The sequence below is a fragment of the Emys orbicularis genome, chromosome 9, assembly GCF_028017835.1.
Source record: "Emys orbicularis isolate rEmyOrb1 chromosome 9, rEmyOrb1.hap1, whole genome shotgun sequence".
NCBI classification, from domain to species: domain Eukaryota; kingdom Metazoa; phylum Chordata; order Testudines; family Emydidae; genus Emys; species Emys orbicularis.
In genome coordinates, this window is record NC_088691.1 from 30607181 (window position 1) to 30630524 (window position 23344).

A 23344-nucleotide genomic window follows, 5' to 3' on the forward strand; every position below is an offset into this window, starting at 1 on the left:
GGAAAGGCAACTGCAAACACAAACCATACAGAATAAAACATCCACTACGAAAACATTTTTAGAAACTTAAATTCCTGCTGTGTGAAATGTTTTGAAGGTAACACAGCTTGAGTCAGCATAATATTACATATTGAGCAAGTCAGCAAAATGACTTAATAGCTGCATTTGTTCAAAGGGTAGTATGTTTTAGCAGGTCCGGCTCAGAGAGGAGCATTAGATTCTATAGGAGCTGAAAAAGAATTGTTGTTAGCCCCTGGGAAGACATAAGTGCATGACAGATATAATTTTGCATTTACTAAGGAGGGGGTGATAAAGTTAAAGGGATTTCCTCCCTCTTGAATGTGGGAGGCCTTATGAAACCTCTATTCTTTGTTCCTCCCTGAATGAGAAGCTTTCCCTCTCTTTGTTTCAGTGAGAAGTGGTCACTGAAGGATGGTGTAGGGTGCTCATCGTGATGTTTGGGAAGGGCTTGGGAGCCAGGAAGGATGGGCTGTCCCTGGGCTAGTGAAAAGCACCCCATCGTTTGTTCAGGCCAGTAGCTAACTGGTAAGTTTGGCCCCAGAATAGGGTGTTTACCACACATACTATCTAAGGGCTTGTCTATACTTACGCGCTGGTTCGGCAGCAGGCAATCGAACTTCTGGGTTCGATTTATCGCGTCTTGTCTGGACGCGATAAATCGATCCCAGAAGTGCTCGCCGTCGACTCCGGTAATCCTGCTCGGCGCGAGGAGTACGCGGAGTCGACGGGGGAGCCTGCCTGCCGTGTCTGGACCACGGTAAGTTCGAACTAAGGTACGTCGACTTCAGCTACGTTATTCACGTAGCTGAAGTTGCGTACCTTAGTTCGAATTGGGGGGTTAGTGTAGACCAGGCCTAAGAATTGGATTCAGCAACCCTAATCATGTAGAGTAGCCATCACCTGAGTACTCTCATTGACTTCAAAGGAACTATTTCTGTGCATAAATGGGTGAAGGTTGCAGAATCAGGCTTGAAGGAGAAGGATACTGCTGATTGACTTGCTACTTGTAAGACAGTACTATTCTCTGGACGCAAGTGATATAGCAATTGCAGAAGCTTTCAGGCAGAAAGTTTCCACCCCAGTTTACACCACAGGTTCCACTCTTTCATCCTCTGAAGTCTGAGTCTCCTCAAGCTCCTTGACCCCACCTAACTCTCTGTTTTATAAACTGTTGTGAAAATATATGGTTCTGTACATATTAGTTTGGATATCCATAGAAAAAACTGCTTGCTAAGGGGAACTAGCCATTATTTTGTAAACACAATGTGTGCCAGTTTCTTCAGATTATGCTGTATTTTAAAATAAAAATATGTAGAGTACTTATGTTGCTAATCTGAGCATTCATTGAAGACTTAAGCTTTCACAAACATGAAGGAATTAAATCACTTGAAAGGTAGATATTAAAGAAATAGTTGCCCATTGACTAAATAACAAGAGGGTGCATTATAAATTATTCCAATTAAATGTTTTTCAAAAATATATAACTTTACATTTACTTATTACTTTCAGATGTTATTTATTTTCAATTACATTTTAAGATTAAATACCATTTCAAACTAAAAATGATTTATATCAGCCTATATCTTTAGCTGGGAAGAATTACTACATATCTGAAATATGTTGCTTTTAAATCACTGATTACCATGTATATGTTGTCATCTCCAAGTTACTCCTTATTGATATGAGAAAAAATCACATATTTGCTTTGAATATACCATTCCGACCTTGATTTGTTGCCACTATCAATAGCATTTATTAAAATGTATGAAATGATAGCTTAATCCCCAAATGACAAAATCAGTTTTTAACAGTTATGACTCTAGATGTCCTGCATAGTGGAGAATGGGCTGTTGCATTGTTTTAAACTGCTACTTACAAATCATTAAATAGTTTCAAACAATAATAATCAATTAATAGAAGAGCTTTAGTTCCAACTACTTCATTTTATTTTCTTTAATAATCCCAATTTTTGCTTAGAGAATTTTAACAAGTTTAGTATTTTTTTTAAATGAGATGGGCACTGTTATGAAAGGATTTTAAAGAACTAATTTCATATTGGTAGGCTATTTCTCTTTAGAACTTGTTATGTTCAATCCTGTAAAGATATAAGGGTTTCCAAAGTTTCCGGTCTATAGTAGTTTTAAGAAGTAGCAGATTGTAATTGTGGAATAATTTAGTAAAATTGTCAGATGTGTAATTTCCTTTATCTGAATACTGCCCTCCTACATCTCCCCCTCTCCCCCCCCCCGCTGAAAAAAAAAGTTAAAAACTCTAAATGAGAGTATCAGTGGTCCTGATTCTGCACCATTGAAGTCAACAGGGGCCTTAATCTTAAATTAGGGTTTAAATGGGATGTAACTGGTGCATAAAATCTTGTGCTGACATTCTGCACAATGGTGAATTTCACTCTGATAGCTTACCACTAGATTACTCTAAATTTAAACATGGTCCAAATAGCTTAAAATAAAAAGAGAACCATTATCATTCTAAATGCAATGAATACTATTCTGTTTCCTATGTCATATTTCTCTAAAGGCCAAATCCTGGTCTCAGTGAAGTCAGAACAGTACATAATTTACTAGCATCTTTAAAAAGGATATGTGCTTTGTAAATTATGTCACAATTCAAGCCAGGCTTTTTACATGCAGCATGTAACTTGCTAGCTTTTCAATATTTTTGTTTACACATTCGCAGTGTTGGCAATTATAGTGAGGGTTAACCTGACTGCTATTAAAAAAAAATCTAGCCTAATAGTTAAGAAAGTAGGACGCTATTTTCCTAAACTTTGGTACATATGAAACTATTACTAAGCTATTGAAACCTCAAGACAAAAGCCAATTCATTTTTCTCATGATATCACCTGAAAATGAAGTATTATATAAAAGCTAAACAATGCCAAAAGGATTTGGCTGAGATCAAAAGCCAAATCTATTTGTTCTCTTTCATCTTCAGTGTTCCATTTCCTAGCAGTATGACCTTAGTCAAACATCTATTAAAGTTAGCTTTTGATCTCACCCCCTTTTCTGAAAAAGGAAAAAAAGTCAATCTTTAAAATTTTCTTCCAGAGACAATCACACTATTGTGTTTTAATGTTCCAGTAGTGTGTGAGTAAATAGGATTCCCTGATATATGTGATAGAACACTGGTTAAATGGGACAATCATTTTTGTGTCAGAGACAAGAATCAAACGGAAGCATTCTTCAGAGGCTGTTAACTGGAAAAATCCCCCCAGGTCAGTGGAAACATGTTAACTGGTCAATCTGCTGCCGTTTTTGGTTCTTTGATGAAAATGCCTTGTAATTTGATAACAGGTAGCTGTTCATTTGTAATACAATTTTCTCTTCACCAATCAAAGCTGCCTAGTGATTAATCAGGAAAAAGATTATTTTTTTCTTAAGTATGAGAAGTTTAGTGAGGTTTTTTGTTTCTAAAGTAGAAACAAGTTGGGCTGTGGGTATTGCATCCTTTATTGCCTGGATAGGATTACAAGGATGTTTCTTGGTCATCTGTGGGGTCTTGCAAATTGCAATGTCCTAACTGCCTCAGATTCACTTTTAATTTAGATATCATAAGATAGCAATTGTATATTAAATATGTATGAATTGATTATTAAAACTATACAAAAGACTAAAACCACTGGATTTATCTTTAACACAGCAGTTAGATTTGAATAACCATCAACTGTTAATTAACCTGTAATAACTATCCAACTAAACCTAACTCTTTAGATATAATGTGACAGTTATGGCAATTTAAATACATGGACCTAGCCAATGATTCTCTAAAAACATTTAATTAGGAGAAATATGCATGGAAGAAACAGTATACATCTTTTGCACAAACTATCAAATCTGGATGAATGTTATAATCAGCAGGTGGTTAATATACATTAATATATAATAATCAAATTAAATGTATACTGAAGAAATGTGTTCATATATATATATGTGTGTGTGTGTGTTTGTATGTATGTATGTATGAGTGTGTGTGTATATATACACACTCACACACACATATCATACTCAGTATATCAATGTGGAAAAACATCTTACAGCAGCCTTAAACCTCTCAGCTATGAAAAGATAATGAGAATCATTATCATTTATCACCAATGCTAGCCCTCTAAACTAATTTAAAATGTTTACAACTCTTCAGCACAGGGTATTACCAGAAATAATCCTTAATAGAATTTAGTCTGGCTGTATTAATTTTAAAAGTGTGAGACTGTTTTACATTAGTGCAACAAAATTAAACATCAGGCCAAGAATACCCTACATATTATATGAACTTTCCTTGGATTAAAATTATAATACATTGGTGTCCTATATTCTGATTTGATGTTTGTGTCTTTGAAATATGGTTCTTATAATGTGGTGCTCTTGAAATGGGATGTAACATGATGTCATCAACAAAGAAATTGTTCTCTGAGTTACTCACTGACACTCTAAATCCACTCTGAAAAGTAAGACAGTGATTTACTCATTTGGCACGTTTGAAATCACATTTGCTGATTGTACACTTTTGTTCTTGGTTTAATTTATAACAAGGACTCCAGTGTGATCTCAGATCCATATGAGTGCAGCAGCAAAGTATGGATGTATTTGACCTATGCACTTGTGGAGAAATAGCATATTGTACATTAGACTGTGGCAATCCTCCAAAAGTGCAATATATGTACCATATCTGTGCCGAGAGATTCCTCCCAAACCAAAAGTGCATCTTGACCAAAAATTAGGAGTTTTTGGCCCAATGTTCCACTTAATTATAAGCTCCTGTCTGAAATGAGCAGATTCTAAATATCTGACAGAAGGAAGACTGCACAGGAGTCTTTGTGATTACATAGCCAACAGGGATTTTTCTGGGATTTTTCACATTTTACACATTTCTCTCCTAACTCAGGAATCTAAATACAGAATATAATATTCTATGTATGTGCACCTGGAGGACTTTATGTCCTTAGAACAAAGAATGGACTACATTCAATGCAATATGTAGTTGGGTTATTTTTTTTTTCATTTGTGATAGATATAGTGTTCTTCATTTTTAAACCAATCCAAGTATAATTCGATACAAATTACTTAAAATGTTCTTTGTTTTACTTAACTGTTTCAGAAGACCATCTACAAGAGAGCATAATCCAAGGGAAATGGTCTTTCCAGAATGTGAGAGGGGATTGCAATATTTCTTATCTTTAATTCTACTGAAAAGCAGAGCATGACACATGGTCTGAGGCCTGCTATGGCCATGAAGCTGACTTGTGATATGTCTTTCAGTTCATTTAGATGCATGCCAAATGTTCTGAAATGCTGCAGTTCCTAGCTGCAAAATTTTGCAATCCATATGAGGGAGTATGGTACTAATGTGGAGAATAGGTTGAGAGCCACAAAGGATACTAGTTTGTATGTATTTTAACAGGAGCGCCTTCCACTTCAGCATTCTAATCCTCAGTGGCTGAACCAATTAATATTTTCTCTTTGGCTCTGACTCACTCCCTCACTAGTTACTTTGGAAAGTACACCTTTCCACCTACAATCATTCTGCCCTCTGGCTAATTGAGTTTGAGTGTGAACCATTTTCCAGTTACATAAATCTCCTTCCTGGGCCATACATATTGGAGGGAAAAATTAAAAACACGTTAAATGGGAAGAAAATGATACAATTATACATTGAAACACTTATCTAAGTACCCGTTAAAATCAATGGCATTGGTTCCTATTGAGTTAGATGGGAACCTCCTGGCTGAAGTACCACTTTTAGCCTCTAGAATCAGGGTGGGGTAGAAATAATGCTCTTCTCCACCTCAGGGTGCAGCATAGGATAAAAGAGTTACTGCTTCTTTGAAGCACAAAATATTCCAGCATGCTTCCACCATCAAAGATGGTGCCACACAGAATTATCTTGTCCCAATAGGTAGGATTTTACTGTTTGGGGGAAATGTGCAGATATACATTCCATACAAAAATGTAGTAAGAGAACTTTATAGTTGAATAGTTAACATTTTTTACTTCCGAGTATTCTAACATTAAAATTGCAACCTTGCCTTTGTCCCATACACATAAATATAGTTAGTTTTTGACCTGAGGAAAAAACAAATCCTGGAATTATGATTATTGGCAATCAGTGGAATTATGTTTTTCTAGGTACAATTCTTTTTCTCCTATTGTCCTCACAGCCAGTCAGCATTTGTTTATGTACTTTGACTTTTCTCCTTCTGCTTCTGTCTCCATAATCTCATCTGTGTTCCTTTCTGCTTCCTCAGCTATATCTGACGCGTCCTTTCTCTTTTCTTTCCAGCTCCCTTGTCCCTCTCTCATCTCCCTAGCCCTTTCCCTTTCTAGCAGTGCTTGGTGGGTGGGCAGCAGGTGTGGCTACCTCATCACAAGGATTCAACAGCAGTGGGTGGAGTCATTTGCTGTTTTCAGGAGACCGTGCTGGATGCCAGTGATCCGTTTCCTCATCATACTCTTTCCCTCTTCCCTCTGGTTAAAAATAGCACTTTTGGGGGGTATATGATTATTTCCTAACCAATCAAAGCATTTACCAAATAAATACACAAACAACGGGTGGGGGTGTGTCCTTCTGGCACCTTAGAGACTAACAAAGAAAATAGCTGCCAGAAGATCTCTCTTACAGGCATCTATATAGAATAAGCTCTTACCATATTTGGCAGAAGCACAAAGCTGAAAAATGTATCCCCATCTAGACACACAGAAGTACTACCGAAAGCAACAGAACAGTATATATGTCATGTATCAGAGGGGTAGCCGTGTTAGTCTGGATCTGTAAAAAGCAACAGAGAGTCCTGTGGCACCTTTAAGACTAACAGATGTATTGGAGCATAAGCTTTTGTGGGTGAATGCCCACTTCGTCGGATGCATGTAATGGAAATTTCCAGGGGCAGGTATAAATATGCTGGCAAGAATCAGTCTGGAGATAACGAGGTTATTTCAATCAGGGAGGGTGAGGTCCTCTGCTAGCAGTTGTAGTGTGAACACCAAGGGAGGAGAAACTGCTTCTGTAGTTGGCCAGCCATTCACAGTCTTTGTTTAATCCTGATCTGATGGTGTCAAATTTGCAAATGAACTGAAGCTCAGCAGTTTCTCTTTGGAGTCTGGTCCTGAAGTTTTTTTGCTGTAAGATGGCTACCTTTACATCTGCTTTTGTGTGGCCAGGGAGGCTGAAGTGTTCTTCTACAGGTTTTTGAATATTGCCATTCCTGATATCTGACTTGTGTCCATTTATCCTTTTACGTAGTGACTATCCAGGCGGTGCCACTGTTCTGGAGGTATGTATTGTCACCAAATTTGAAATAGTTGTGCGTGAGGATAACTTGTTGCTGAGCTCTGTGACTTTATCCTCACGCACAACTATTTCAAATTTGGTGACAATATATACCTCCAGAACAGTGGCACCGCCATGGGCACCCGCATGGCTCCACAATATGCCAACATTTTTATGGCTGACCTGGAACAACGCTTCCTCAGCTCTCGTCCACTCACGCCCCTCCTCTACCTACACTACATTGACGACATCTTCATCATCTGGACCCATGGGAAGGAGACTCTGGAAGAATTCCACCACGATTTCAACAGCTTCCACCCCACCGTCAACCTCAGCCTGGACCAATCTACACGGGAGGTTCACTTCCTAGACACCACAGTACAAATAAGTGATGGCCACGTTAACACCACCCTATACCGAAAACCCACCGACCGCTATGCCTACCTTCATGCCTCCAGCTTCCACCCCAGACACACCACACGATCCATCGTCTACAGCCAAGCACTAAGGTACAAACGCATCTGCTCCAACCCCTCAGACAGAGACCAACACCTACAAGATCTTCACCAAGCATTCTCAAAACTACGATACCCACACAAGGAAATAAGGAAACAACTCAACAGAGCCAGACGTGTACCCAGAAGCCTCCTGCTACAAGACAAGCCCAAGAAAGAAACCAACAGAACTCCACTGGCCATCACCTACAGTCCTCAGCTTAAACCTCTCCAACGCATCATCAGTGATCTACAACCCATCCTGAACAATGATCCCTCGCTTTCACAGACCTTGGGAGGCAGGCCAGTCCTCGCCCACAGACAACCTGCCAACCTTAAGCATATTCTCACCAGCAACCACACACCGCACCATAACAACTCTAACTCAGGAACCAGTCCATGCAACAAACCTCGATGCCAACTCTACACCATATCAATATCTACACCAACAACACCATCACAGGACCTAACCTGATCAGCTACAACATCACCGGTTCATTCACCTGCACGTCCACCAATGTTATATATGCCATCATGTGCCAGCAATGCCCCTCTGCTATGTACATTGGCCAAACTGGACAGTCACTACGTAAAAGGATAAATGGACACAAGTCAGATATCAGGAATGGCAATATTCAAAAACCTGTAGGAGAACACTTCAACCTCCCTGGCCACACAATAGCAGATGTAAAGGTAGCCATCTTACAGCAAAAAAACTTCAGGACCAGACTCCAAAGAGAAACTGCTGAGCTTCAGTTCATTTGCAAATTTGACACCATCAGATCAGGATTAAACAAAGACTGTGAATGGCTGGCCAACTACAGAAGCAGTTTCTCCTCCCTTGGTGTTCACACTACAACTGCTAGCAGAGGACCTCACCCTCCCTGACTGAAATAACCTCGTTATCTCCAGACTGATTCTTGCCAGCATATTTATAGCTGCCCCTGGAAATTTCCATTACATGCATCCGACGAAGTGGGCATTCACCCACAAAAGCTTATGCTCCAATACATCTGTTTGTCTTAAAGGTGCCACAGGACTCTCTGTTGCTTTTTATATATGTCATGTATTTTGTTCTTATAGAGAGCAGAGATGCATCTCATTTTGAGTTTGTAAAAAGCAGAGTGTGGCTTAGATCTGTAAGAATGACCTGTATTACTTTGGTCACATCAGTGTAACAGTCAATATATAGTACAGATCCATTGTAACTATGGAATGCACATTGTATTTCAGTTAATATTGTTGTAAATGAATTTTGCTAAATATTATCAAAAGAAAAGTCCATATTATCATATGGAATTTTTAATAATAAAATGAAATGTGCAAATACTTTTGAAAACAAGATTTCAGATGAATTTTTTATTTTTTTTATATTGCAGAAGTTTGTGTTGATTTAGAAAAATGTCAGTGATATGATCCTCCTACATCTTATCAAACTGTGGTAGTGGTTTGAAGAAGTGGTTGTAATGGCAATATGCTTGGCAGTATATAGTCCCTTAATTATGTTCTGCTGTTGAAAATACTGTAGGCTGAAGGTAGAAGAAACAGTGTGAGAGAACTTGAGTTACTACAGTACATCTAGAGAAGCATAGCACTGCAACTTTTCCAGTGTAGTTTTCATCAGCAGTGCAGCTAGCACCTTTTGAAAGTCTTTACATGGAAAACTACTCTTCAATTATTGAATATACAAAGGATTTAGCCTGTATTTCTTCTATGCTTTCAATTTAAAGGTTATACAAGAATAGTCACTATTTTTTTTCTTCTATTTGAGTTCCAAATTAAATGAAATCATAATGGAGGGCTTCTGTCATGAGTCTTTTGCAACTCAAATAATTCAGATGTCATAGACAAAAAAAAATGTCTTCTTTCATATAGCTTTCTCTGCAGTAGAGACTTAGAATGTAAGCTCTTTGAGGAAAGGATCATATTTTCCTTTGTTCAGTGCTGAACACAATAATGACAATCAGTCAATGATTATACTAATGGAGGATGAGCAGCCAACAACCAAGAAGTTATAATACAGTGTACAGGAAGACAACAAATTCTGGCCAGCAATACTGGGGGGGGGGGGGGGGGGAAGAAACCTGTCATTGTTGTCATACCTTCAAAATGCCCCCTGTCAGTGTGAGGGGTTGTGAGTTGGACTGGCAGGGATGAGACAGTGCCTGGGAGACGAGGCAAGAGTGGAGCCTGGGGGGGCTGATTGGCTGTCGTGTTCTTTTCCACTCCGCCCCATCTCCCAGTTTATTTAAAGCTTTCCCAGGCTTTTAAAGAGCCTATTGGTCCTTCAGCCGGCCTCCTGTTAGTTGTAGTATAAGAGCTATGTTTTTCAGGATGCTTCAGCTCTGAACAATTGCTTGTTTTGGGATTAGGAACTAATTTTTCTTATTCAGCTAAATTAGCCACCGTCTGGTGGTTTTTCTTCATCTTCCTCACAACATCATGGAGGCATAGCTGGGCTGAAAGGAATAGGACTTGAAAGTTGAATATTAGGAAAGGTCAGATTGTTGAGTTCATTGCAACTTATGTGGTGTCCAGTGTGGATGATAGCTAAAAGAGCAGCATCCAGCATTAAGTGAGACCCAGGATTTCGCTGGTGGACCTTGTGCCTGTAGGAGAATGGGACACCTGAAGTCTTCAAGGACTGAGGTCCTTCCTTGGTTCCTTCTACATTCCCATGTGGGGAAGGCTAATGGATTCCGAAGTGAGCTGAGCCCTAGGCGTAGTTTGAGGAGGATCTACCTCAAGTTATTGGTAATATGATGGGAGCCTTGTAACCATACTGGAACTAGCTGTATGCCTGTTAGGTGATAGTAGCGGGTGGGAGGGAAGGCATATAATGCTCCTCCCCAATATTAAATTAATAATGTTGTGGCCTCTAATCCATCCCTGTGTCTGTTCTTCATTTGCCTGTGTGTCCTGATCAAACCTTCTTGTTCACTCACCAGTGATGAATGGGAAGTTTCACTTGGGCCCAGTTTCCAGTAACCTTATGCTAACAAGCACCTAATCTCTGCAAATAGTCCCGTTGATTTACCATTTATGAATTAAATCACTACTCAAAGTGAGTAACCTTAATGAGTATGGATGCTTAACCCATCAACTGCTGTAGTATTTAAACTTTTCATTTGAACAACAAAGTTGCTCTTAGCCTTTCTAGTAACAACGGTAATCTTTACTGCGACATTGTCTTCCTGAGTCTGCAGAGAGGTACCACCAATTCCTCTGTTCTGCTCATAGCTTTTCTAAGTAGCAGAGTGAAATTAATGTTTGTTCAGTTTCATCGCTGCTATTCAGAGCAAACAGGGTGGTGAAATGGAGGCTGGGAAAGGAGTGGATATAGAGACTTCTTTCCCTAGGAAACTGTGGGAAAGAGAGAATGCCAATGGGAGCTTTAGGGTGGTATTCTCAAAAGCATTCCGCATTGGCCAAACTGTTCCCATTGAAGTCAATGTCAGCGCTCAACATTTTTGAAAATCTAACCATTAATACCATGCAGAGAAAGACCTTGGTTTTAAGTTTTTATCTGAGATCTCTCACATGGGCTTAGGGTGACCAGATAACAAGTATGAAGAATCAGGACAGAGTGTGGGGGGTAATAGGCACCTATATGTAAGCGGGGGAATGGTCCCGCTATTGTGGGGAACTTTCCTGGCTTCTGCACTACCCCGGTGAAGTGGGCTAGTGAAAGGATCTGAGTCCTCGCTCCCACTCCCTTTACCCAGAGGCCTCCGTGCCCTTGAGGGCTCCCCTTCCACTCTCCTGTCTGGCAGAGTCCTCGTAACCCCAACAAGGCTGGGCCCAGGATTCCTGGGGGGCTCAACCCCCAACCCTGCTGTGGTCACCTAGGACAGGGGCTAGGGTGTCCCCACTCCGGGGTACCCTCTCTGCACTGGGCACCTCCCTGACCCACTGATTATTCCATACAATTAAAAACAAATACAAGTTGTTTAATTAACAATTAATCTAAAGAAAAGAACAAGGAAAAATGGGAAAGGTTAAAGGAAAACACATCACACCGCTCTGTGGCAGGGAACATCACAAACAGTGTCTCTGGACATCAGGGCACTTCACAGTCTGTTCCTTGTAGGTCCCAGATTTCCTTCTCAGGCCCTGGCTGTGCTGCAGGTATGCTGCGGGTTGGACACTTGCAATGGTGGTGGCCACACACCTCCGGGCTTTGAGTGGTGGGACCCTTCTTCCCCAGCGTCAGCCCCCCGTCAGGTTAAGGTCCCCCTCCCGGTCTGGCCTGCAAGGGCCCTTGGCTAGGGGTGTCTTTCTGTGCTGGGCCCTTTGCCCAAGGTCCCCCCTTGGCTGGCCCCACTTGCTCACCACACCTGGCTCTGTGGCTGCAGCTCTGCTCCCAGCACAGGATCTGCTCTCCCTGGGCTGCGTCTCTGGCTCTGTGGCTGCAGCTCTGGCCCCTCTGGATCTGGCACGGTTCTGCTCTCCAGCTCAGCTTGGGCCCCTGCTTTCTCCTTAGCTCGGCCCCACTCAGTCTGACCCAGGCAATTCCAACTCACACGGAGGACGGGACCCACCCTGGCCTCCTGTCATGCTGATTAGCCTGCCCGCCCTGTCAATCAGGCTGACCTGGAGCATTGGCCTCTCGCCATTGTTCCTGGGGACTGTCAGTCTCAGTGTCCTGATTTCCCATCGACCCCTCCACTTTTAGTGCTGGGAGCTAGCCAACCAAAACACCCCCACTGAATGTTAGTAAGGGGCAACAGTCCCCTTACATATATAAGAAAACCCCCCAAATTTCGAGACCGTCCCTATACATTTGGTCACTCTACATGGGCTTCATGGAACTCAGTATTTACCTCACAAGAAGCAGACATTCAGGATTTTAAGCTGTGGCTTGAGAGACCTGATTCTTAGACAATGGAGCTATTCCATCTATTGCAAAAAACTATCTTCACAGTATTTCCAGTCCAATTAGAAGCAGGAAATAGCTTGAAATTTCACACAAACGTTGCAATATTCTCACAAGATTTCCAGCCTAATTAATTTTGCATACAGAAGAGGTTTGCATCAACACCAGATAAACTTTCACACTTTTTGGTGCTTTACTGAAAAGGACCTCCAAAACTTTAGAGGTTTGTCCATCATTGTAGCATACAGACAAGTGATTTAAAATCACAGACATGGATTTAATAGCAAAGGAATAAACATGAAGGAAGGATTCACAACAGCTAAATCTAATCTCACATGCAAGAACATGCATTTATCTCTTCCTTATAACCTGATAATGGGGTTATAGAATGTAAAAGACAAATAAATTCAGAGTGGCTGGTCTTATAGAATTTATTAATCACATAATTTGAAGTTTTCATGAATCAAAATTACTCTAAGAAGGACAAGTGAATTCTGATATGCAAAGCACAAACCAGTGACATACAGCTCCCATGAGAAAATTTTCTGATAGAGTATATTGCAATAAAGCTGTTTTAAGATTAATCTGACAAAGTCACAGACTGCACATTGGGAATGTTTTCCCAGTTCAGAATCCAATACTCTTGTCTGGGTCCCAGTGCTTCCATCAAGGGAATTACCATGCTTTAATTTTTTTTAAAAAGTAGTCCCATGTCAAAGCATTTGTGAGCTGGGCCTTTCTGCAGCTTTGTGAAGACCACCTGCACTTTTGATTGTAATAAGATATGGTCAACCTTTAGGATGTGAAACTTTCTGTAAAAGATGTAGTTGGGTATTTGTCTGTAGAGTTTTAGCATCATTTTTCATTTTAACATTAATCAAGGCCTTAAAATTTTATACATCACTACATGTAATAAGCAGACAGTTGACAGAACATCTGGGATCAATGTTTTGATGTAATTATAGTTCAAACTGAGTCCTTTTGGGTTTGGCCAATGCATCAGACAGATCCGCTACCTTTACTTCTTCCTGCAGGGGAGGGTCGTAAAATATCTCACTTGCAGCAGCTTTTGCATTGCATGGTACATCTACAAGAGAACTGAAAACAACATCAGATGCAGTAATGTTGGGTAACTGATTAAATTCCCAGAGAACTTTAGGTGTATTTATAATTTTCAGCAAGTAGGCTGTTTTTCACATTCTTAAAATTGTCTCTCTTGTATTTTTAAAATTTCATTACATATACATGCCTAGGGCTCTTTTCTCCTTTCTGAGGTAAAAGTTACTTTACTCTCATTTGTTTTTATTATTTCATTTATACAATTTCTGTAACACAACAGATGAAAGTATTTCCAAATTTGGAATTATTTTTCCCTATTTCTTAAAAAACAAAAACAAAACACATGCATTTTCACATTTAGACACAAGGGACCAAATTCTGGCTAATTTATGGAAGGTGGCATAACTCAATTCTAAATAAAGTGATAACACATTATCAGTGGGGGTGGTAGAACTATTTATTATTAAGGTTGCCTGACATTTTCCGTTATAAGAACCTGCTTTCAGTTACTCGTAACTGGGCCAAATTTTAACTGTTTGTCCTGAAATTTTCCATAGTGATGGTCACTATGCTGAGTATTTTTGGAAAATCTCAACCAAAATTGTTCCACTGTTTCCAAGGAGGAGGTTAGGAGGAAATATGTTGTTGTGCCCATATTAAAAACTTCTGGTGACCTTTTCTTTGACAAGCTCTCATGCTCACATACTTTGGAGCAGAGAATTGAATTGGCAGGGAGATGGCCTTTGTGTCAAGGATGTGCCTTTTTCTATCCTTGTCAAGGCTGATTCCCAACTCTGGCACTTTGAGTGCAGAAGATGGGGGCCCACAAGGATTCTAAAAATTAATACTGGCTACTCCAGGCTTGTATTAAACTCCAAAGGTAACAGCTTTTCTCTGACTTTGGATGGGTATATGCTGCCACCACCCAAGTGCAAAGAACCCCATTTAGAACCAACGAAAGCGCACTTGGGAATTCCTTCCTGTAGGGTACCCTCAAGCCCTTTCACCCTCCCTCTCCGGGGAAGAGCTGAGAAAGAAAACAAAGGAAATTAGCTGTTGCCACCAGCTAATTAAATAACATATGCATAAACCTCTTAGGGACACAAAAATCCAACCCTGTTCTTAAAAAAAAAGAAAATTTTTATTAAAAACAAAAGGAAAGAAAATACATCTGGAACTTAGGCTTTTTGCTATGTTTTAAAAAAACTTTTACAAAAATTAAGCATCAAGATAGCTCTCTTAAGGTCCAGCTTAAAGGTTACAAGCAAAACAAAAGCACCTGGGGTTAGCATAGAGGAGTCCACAAGCCATAAAGAAATAAAAGAGATAAACCTAATTGCCTCTTCCTAGACATTCCCTGATCTACTTACATATCTGGGTTTTCAAATGAGTAGTTCTAGGTATGATCTGATGATTTTCATACCTGGCACAAGCTTTTACAGCATAGTTCCAGCCCTGTCCCTGCTCTCCGGGAGAACAACATATACGGGGAAAGTTTTTTCCCAATTTTAAAAAGTTCTAGCCTTCCCATTGGCTCTTTTGGTCAGGTGTACACTCCCTCCCTTTTACCTATGGACTTTTTAACCCCTTACAGATAAAAAAACGTAGAGAACAGCTACTAACAGGGATTTTATAGCTAACTGGCTGGTTGGGTGTCCATAAAAGGGAGCTACCCCTCCCCCCCTTTCATTGATCACAATCCCCATGAAAACTTGTCCAAATTATAAGCATTAGAATAAATTGCAGTTCAGACATGCTCAGTAGAGACTTTTTGATTTTAGCAGACAGATTCCACAGAGATTCTATCTGCACTGAGCATGCTTGTGGGTCTTGGGTTCAGTGGAACAACAGTGATGTATTTTAACTCATTTTTGTTATTGAGCAAATTTCTATTTGATATTCATCCATGTTCTACTTGCACCATCCTCAAGTATTAACTGATTCTGTCCTTAGACAAGGAATGATTTGGATTACAAGCATTGCATAGGGAGGATTGTTTGGTCCAGGCACCTTTATTAGTATACTAGCTTTTATGTTAATACAAATGTAAATATGACTTATCTTTCTTTTATGGAGGCTTTTAGAAGACAGCATTGACCAGTGACTACATCATAAGTCTGGGAGGGAAGAAACATGGTTTCCGTTGCCAGCTCTGCTGCTGACTTGCTTTGTGACCTTGGCAAGTCTTAATCACATTTGTGAAGGACTTTGAGTTCTACAAGTGAAAGCTTTATTTTATGACATGTTTTATGTGTCCTAGGGTCTCAGTGTACTTTATAGACACTGAGCTGAGCTTCACAATATCCTTGTGAAATAAAAAATATACTTGTGGACCACACACATGAACCCATTCCACCACTGTTCAAAGTCAGCTTCATAAGTCTTCTGTACGTGTCTGTGGCTTTCTGGCAGAGGCATAACATGGAGCAGCCAACTTCTGCCAAAAACTACTGCCACTGCTTGCAGGTTTTCTGATGTTTGTATGCAAATTTCCAGCCAGAATTTGGCACTGATATTTCCATTTGTATTTTTAAAATAATATATTAAATTTAATATTTGAAAATAATGAGAAATGTTCTTACAAAGAGATTAGTAATGAAGAGACAATACACTAGTGAATTAAATTTGTAGATTTACTCAAAAAGATTTGGGACCAAATTCTATTCTCGTTTGCCTGGGTGTAAATGTGGAATAATTCTACTGACATTTATAAAAGGAAAACAATTAATGGGGCTAATTCTGCTCTCCTGTTACTAGCATAAATCAAGAGAAGCTTCCTTGGGTTTGCTGGTATAACACGAGTGGAATTAGGTCCGTTTATCTGTAGCTGATTCCATATTTTTCTCCTTTGCTAAAATTTGGAGTTTGATATATATTCTTATTCACTGGATTCCTTTCCTATTTTTCACTTACGTAAAATCAGGCAAGCATGTTTTGTTTCTGTGATTTGCTCTCTAACTCATCTGTTTTCTCCGCCCAGTTAGTACTGTTAGTTGTCACTTTGCTTTTTTTTCTTGTTACCTCTTAGTGATACATGCTGAGAGACACCAAAAATCATCCCAGATTCTCTTTAATTGATTCCTGTTGCTGTTGACTTGCATGTCCACAATGAACTGAGTAAATGGTTGTGTTTCCCTACTGCTTTATCCTAAAGATCGGATTCTGCCCTTAGAACTGATTGTCTTTATAAATGAAGGTTGTGGCTGAGATTGTGCAAAATGTATTGTTTGCATAACAAGAAGCCCCCCACCCCCATGACCAATTGTTCATTAACTTCCACCTTTACACTCTCACAAAGTTATTTTGCTGTGGTAGATTTTTTTTTTCCTGTGGCCTGTCTGAAATGGTAGCTAGGATATTTTTGTACCACCCTTGAGAATAGAAGTCCGTAGGAGAAGCATATACTCTAGTTGTATGTAGATATGTTGTTCATATTTGTTCCTAGTTTATTCAATTAACAGAGATGGGCAAAAGCTGCAATACAGGGACTTGGATTTGGACTCCGATCCAAAGGGTTCTAATGTTCTTATTTAGGGTTTTGTTTAAGCCTCATGCTAAGCAGTAGCAGCTTTTTTATCACCTGTGGTCATTAAGTAGGGGTTGTATGTTTTAACAACATGGAGGCCTCCACTTTATATTATTTAATGTGAAAACGAATTAGTAAATGTTTGGAGAGCACTTTGAAAATGTAAAGCACTGTGTAAGCATTGTTTTATTACTTATGGAAAAAAATGAGTCAAGCCCGTCACCCCCAATCTTCAAAAGCATACTTTATAAGATGTTTCAGAACTGTTTTTACTGTTTGCAATATGGTATCTCATATTAACATTTCATACCACCAGATGTTTCATTATTCCTGTTTTAGCACATCACACTTGACCCATAGCAGCTTTGAACGCAAATAACAAACAAGCTGATACACAGCGCTTGACTGTTAGACTGAAATAATATGGCAGGGCTAAACTGCCTTTCATTTTTTTCTTTTGAATATTATTAATTGCAATGTGTTGACTGTTAATTTAATTAAATGTTTTGTTTTAATATAAGACCATACTGCAGTGCACTGACTCACCATTTCATTTAATTAATTGCAAACCTTAAGATTTGATTACTCATAGCCCCCCTTTAGTTAATTTCCTTGTTCACAGTTTTGACAGAAAAGCTTTCAGACTAATATGAAGAGATGGGCACAGTATAACTAATTAGGAAAGTGAAAAAATAGCTTTACTTAGAGCACAGGATTACTTAGATACATTCTATCACCTTGGAACTCTCTCTGTAGGACTGACTTAGTCCTCTGTCCTGTTAACTGTCTGAATCTAGTTTTCATTGACTGGATATGTGTTATATATGTGGAGGCAAATCTGCCTTCATTTGCACTTGAGCTACCTCATCTATGTCAGTGGCGTTGCAAGGGTGTAACTGAACTTTGGTTCAGTATGTCTTCTTTTGCGTTCTTTCCAGCTCTGCCACTGGCCTATTGGGTGACATTGGGCAAGTCATGTTGCTGCTCTGTGCCTTAGTTTCTCCATCTGCAAAATGGGGACAGTGATACTGACGTCCTTTGTAAAGCACTTTGAAATGTACAGGTTAAAAACACTATCTAAGAACTAGGTATTATTCTATTAAGGGTATTTCATAAAGTCTAAATTATGGTATTTAGTCACAGGCCTGATACAAACCCTCCTGTAGTTCCCTGGTGTCCAAAGGGACGGTGTGTATGTTGTATTGTCCCTCAAAAAGCCTTGTGCAGGCCGTGCAGAAAGGCTGGGGATGGGGTGGGGTATTGCAGCCATAGTCTCTCCATCCCAGTTTGGTTGATATATGCTCTCTGGCTACCCAGAGGGAATGGAATAGTCCCAGACTTTTATGCAGGATGCACAAGCGGAAGGATATGCCTTGTACCATCCTCACACTCAGGCAAGGGCCATAGAAAATCTGGCTTTAATATGATTGTATATGTAATCCATCCAGGGCCACGAAATAAACCACGCTATGTTGTATTTTAATTCAGACTAAGAAAACCATTTCAAAATCTCATTTCATTGTGTGCTGATAGTAGTATGTACAGAATAGATCATTGTGTATTTGAAGGTTTAGTTCAAGAATGTCTGAATGTATGATATAATAGAGGTCATGTACACTGTCGAAGGGAGAGTATACAGTGTCCTGACAAAAATAAATCATGAAATGGAAATGAATGATCATTTGCCATTTTGTCAATGAGTCAACATAGGTGTATCTATATGAGCATACACCCTGACATTTCCAGTTATCCAATTGTAATCAAGATTCATATATTTAGAGCTGACTCAGAAAACAAAACTGGTTTGGATGCTCTGCATTAGTGATATTGCGGATCACTTTCTAAGTTCCCAGGAGTGTCTGTGCTTATCTTATTTTGTGGCAGCTGCTGTCTCTGAGACAGGGAAATTGCCAGACTATGGCTTTCTAGTGAGCCTTGTCTTCTGAGTTATAAATCAGAGGGGCAGATGCATAATCTGGGATGTTTTCCGTATATGTATTTATTTTAAAGTGAGGCACTCAGATCTGGCTGTACTAAATAGGGTTCCTCTGCCTCTAACAAAGCAACCAATAGCAAGGAAAATGCCTCCTAAATTCACCCTGAATGGTGGGCAAGTCAGATGGAGAAGAGCCCTTTTTGCCACAGCTAGTGAGAGTTGAATCAGCTGCAGCTATGAATTTTATGAATAGTCAGCTGGAACCACATTAAATGGGAACATCGATTCATAGATCAGCTCTCCAATGTTCCTAGTTGAAGCCTGTGCAAATGGGTTATTTGTTGTACACTGTACCATCATTTCAATCTATGTCACTTGCTTAGAACCAGCAATTTGTGCTGCCTATGCCTTGTGTATTGCTCCTGACTTTTTAACTCAGGAATGCTACAGAACTAAATACATTGTTTGTACAGCACCTAGCATAATGGTGTCCTGGTCCATGACTGAAGCTCCTAGGCACTACTGCAGTGCAGACAATAAATGATATAGAGTGGGGGATGACCAAGTGGGAGCCGAAGGACCTCAGTGATACTCTTTAACTTCAAAATGGTGTGGGATGTGCTTGCTTCAACCCTTTAACTGTTAGCCAGGCTACCCAAGCTTTTTAAGGCATAGTCTTTTTGCACTAGGACTAATTGTTTTTTATCCTTTACAGTTTGAACACTGAAACTCCCAGATGCCCAACCTCCTTGCTTAGAGTGACACTTATATGGCAGATGTCACAACATTGATTTCTGCCATATTGTTGTTTTTGGCTTTTATCCTCATGGCATAAATGCCTAGTTAGGGAGCTGAAAAATGCCTGAAAGAAATGACATTGAATTTCTCCAGTGTCTGTTGGGGGTGGTTTTGGGATTGTACCAGTAATATTGGTCTGAGGATCTGTAGCAACAAAAGTGGTAGTATTATGACCCTCTGACTTATATTTGAGTGATTAACAATCAGCATTTGCAAAAGTATAACCAAAAAAAGTGTGTTTAACTGTTTTGCATTTAAAGTGAGATTGCATGCTATAGCTTGAGTAGTGGTCTAATGTGTATCGGGTTGGGAATTGTATTAAAATATTGAAATAAAGTTTCTGATGCTGTTTTCTGAAATGAATAATATATAAATATTCTTATTTGTATTAAAAGAGTATTAAAAGAGCTCCCTATTAAAATACAGTTGGTGTTTTCACATGTAGGTGACAGGATTATGAAACAGATGCCTAGCTAGTACGGGTGATGTTCAGTAGATTTTGGAATAGAGAAGCGAGTAAATGCAGTCCATACCTGGGAACACTGGAAGGCTCTTAGGCAAGGAGAGAAACAACTAACTATGGAGGAGAGTGGTTTATGAGTTTGCTTAGATAACTGGCTTCATTCTGAACCCATACCTTATGTAAATCAGGAGTAACTTCACTGAAGTCAGTTGAGCCATATCAGTGTAAAATTATTTGAAAAGAAAATCAGGAACAAAGAATTCAGTTTAATTTTATTGGGTGTTTCCTTACGTAAGCCAAACTACAATAGTAAGAACTCTTGTGAAGCCTATATAAGGAACTAGTCTGAAAAGCACAACACCTAGTTAGGTATCAAGTTCATATACAAGAACTTTTAAAATAAAGTCATCTTTACTTTTGGTTTATGGAGATATGACAGTAAAGTCTGTGATATATATTAGTGCAGTGAAGTCAGTGCCTAATGTCTCAATAAAGCATAATTTCCAGAAACAACAGAACATTTCATTCTTTTTTGGGTCATGTTTTCCCAGCTCATGATACAGCATTAGAAAATAAAATAAAACATAAGAATGGTGATGCTGGATCAGACCAATGGAAAATCTAGTCTAATCCTGTCTCCCAATAATGGCCAGTGCCAGAGGCTTCAAAGGAAATGAACAGAACAGGGCAATTATCAAGTGATCCATCCCCTATCGTTCACTCCCAGCATCTGACAGTCAGAGACTTAGGGTCATCCAGAGCATGGGATTGCACCTCTGACCATTTTAGCTAATAGCCATTGATGGACTTATCTTTCATGAACTTATGTAATTCTTTTTTAAAGCCAGTTATAAGTTTGGCCTTCACAACATCTCCTGGCAATGGATTCAGTAGGATTTACCTTTTTTAAAAATTTGGCTTCACATTAACTATCCTCCAATCATCCGATACAGAAACTGATTTAAGTAACAGGTTACATACCACAATTAGTAGTTCGGCAATTTCATATCTGAGTTCCTTCAGAACTCTTGGGTGAATACCATCTGGTCCTGGTGGCCTACTGACACCTCAACCTGGGAGGTCAGTCACCTAAAAGAATGGCTCAGGTATGGGAATCTCCTTCACATCCTCTGCAGTGAAGACCAGTGCAGAGAATTCATTTAGCTTCTCCACTGTGGTCTTGTCTTCCTTGAGTGCTCCTTTAGCACCTTGATCATTCATGGCCCCACTGATTGTATGGTGGGCTTCCTGCTTCTGATGTACTTAAAAAATTTTGCTATTAGTTTTTAAAACTTTTGCTAGTTGCTCTTCAAATTCTTTTTTGGCCTTTCTTTTGGCCTATGCTTTTACACTTGACTTACCAGAGTTTATGCTCCTTTCTATTTTCCTCAGTAGGATTAGACTTCCAATTTTTAAAGAGTGCCTTTTTGCCTGTAACTGCCTCTTTTACACTGTTGTTTAGCCACAGCTAAACAACATTGGCATTTTTTGTCCTCGTACTATTTTTTTTCTTTTGGTCCTCTTACTATTTTTTGGGATATAGATTTAATTTGAGCCTCTATTATGGTGTTTTTAAAAAGTTTCCTTGCACCCTGCAGGCTTTTCACTCTTATGAAAGTATGAAAATAAAACCTTTTCCTAAAGTTTCTAATTTTCTAACTAACTACAGCACTGCAACATCTCCCCCTCCCCCACTTTTTTGTGCGTGTGTTTAAAGTAATTCAGTGATTTTGTGGAACAATTGTAACAACTTGTGAATAATGTCTGATATAAAGCATCCCAGCCCACTGCCACTGAAGTACAGTGGGACTGTGTAGAGTCACAGCAAATGACACAGGACAAGTTATACAATATTCTATTGAGAGGGAGCCAGAAAAGCCCATTTAGCCTAGGATTCTAAAAAACCTCCAAACAAACAAGAAGAACTATAAATGATATTTGTAGAGTTCTTTGGATTGATAGTTTTCTCTTTCTTCATATTCCTGCTAGGGGGAGAAACTGCTTCAGATAAAATATTTCCAGCTCAACTTTGCAGACATTAGGATTTCGGGTAATTTGGACATGGTCTAAAAGAGCATCTGACTTTCTGGATGCTGAGCTAAGCCAAAATGCCAAAACTTCTAAGGTTCATTCTTCTCTACAAACAGTACCAGTGATGATAAGCAATGCCCAGGACCTACTCCCATCTCCCTCCCCTCATTTCCCTTTCTTTCAGATTATATGGCAGAGAAAGTGGCTTCTGAGCCATTTGAAAATCCTCCCATTCCTACCTGATTCATGCTGTATGTTTTTATGGGTCTATTTAGCTCAGGGGTTCTCAAACTGGGAGTCGGGACCCCTCAGGGGGTCACGAGGTTATTACATGGGGGGTCGCGAGCTGTCAACCTCCACCCCAAACCCCGCTTTGCCTCCAGCATTTATAATGGTGTTAAATATATAAACAAGTGTTTTTAATTTATAAGGGGGGGGGGTCACACTCAGAGGCTTGCTATGTGACAGGGGTCACCAGTACAATAGTTTGAGAACCACTGATTTAGCTGATAAACACTGTAACATCTTTCCTGGGCTTCTTGGAGGTCAAGTTTATAGTTACCTGAACTCTTAATGGCATTGTTTCATTTCCAGTGGGACAGCAAAAATTTTGTTTGCATCAGATACCCATATTGCTGACTGGAAAAATGCCAAAATTGTGTTCTTCATGCCTTTTTTGTGTGTGTGTGGTGGTATTAATTGGCCACCTGCTTTTGAAATTAAGGACCTATATATATTCAGGAATTTCTTGCAGTTCTATTAGCAGATTGTGATCAAAGCAACAGGAAATAATATTTAAAAATAAAATCGGATCCAGGAATATCCCAAGTAAGTCAGTTTCAGGTGATGTTCAAAATAA

General features: G+C 39.4%; 1 protein-coding gene across 1 annotated transcript in view; it reads left to right on the plus strand.

Moving 5' to 3' along the window:
- Nucleotides 1–23344, plus strand: part of DACH2 (dachshund family transcription factor 2) — a 482776-nt gene that overhangs the window by 334540 nt on the left and 124892 nt on the right. The gene's annotated exons all lie outside the window — the stretch shown is intronic.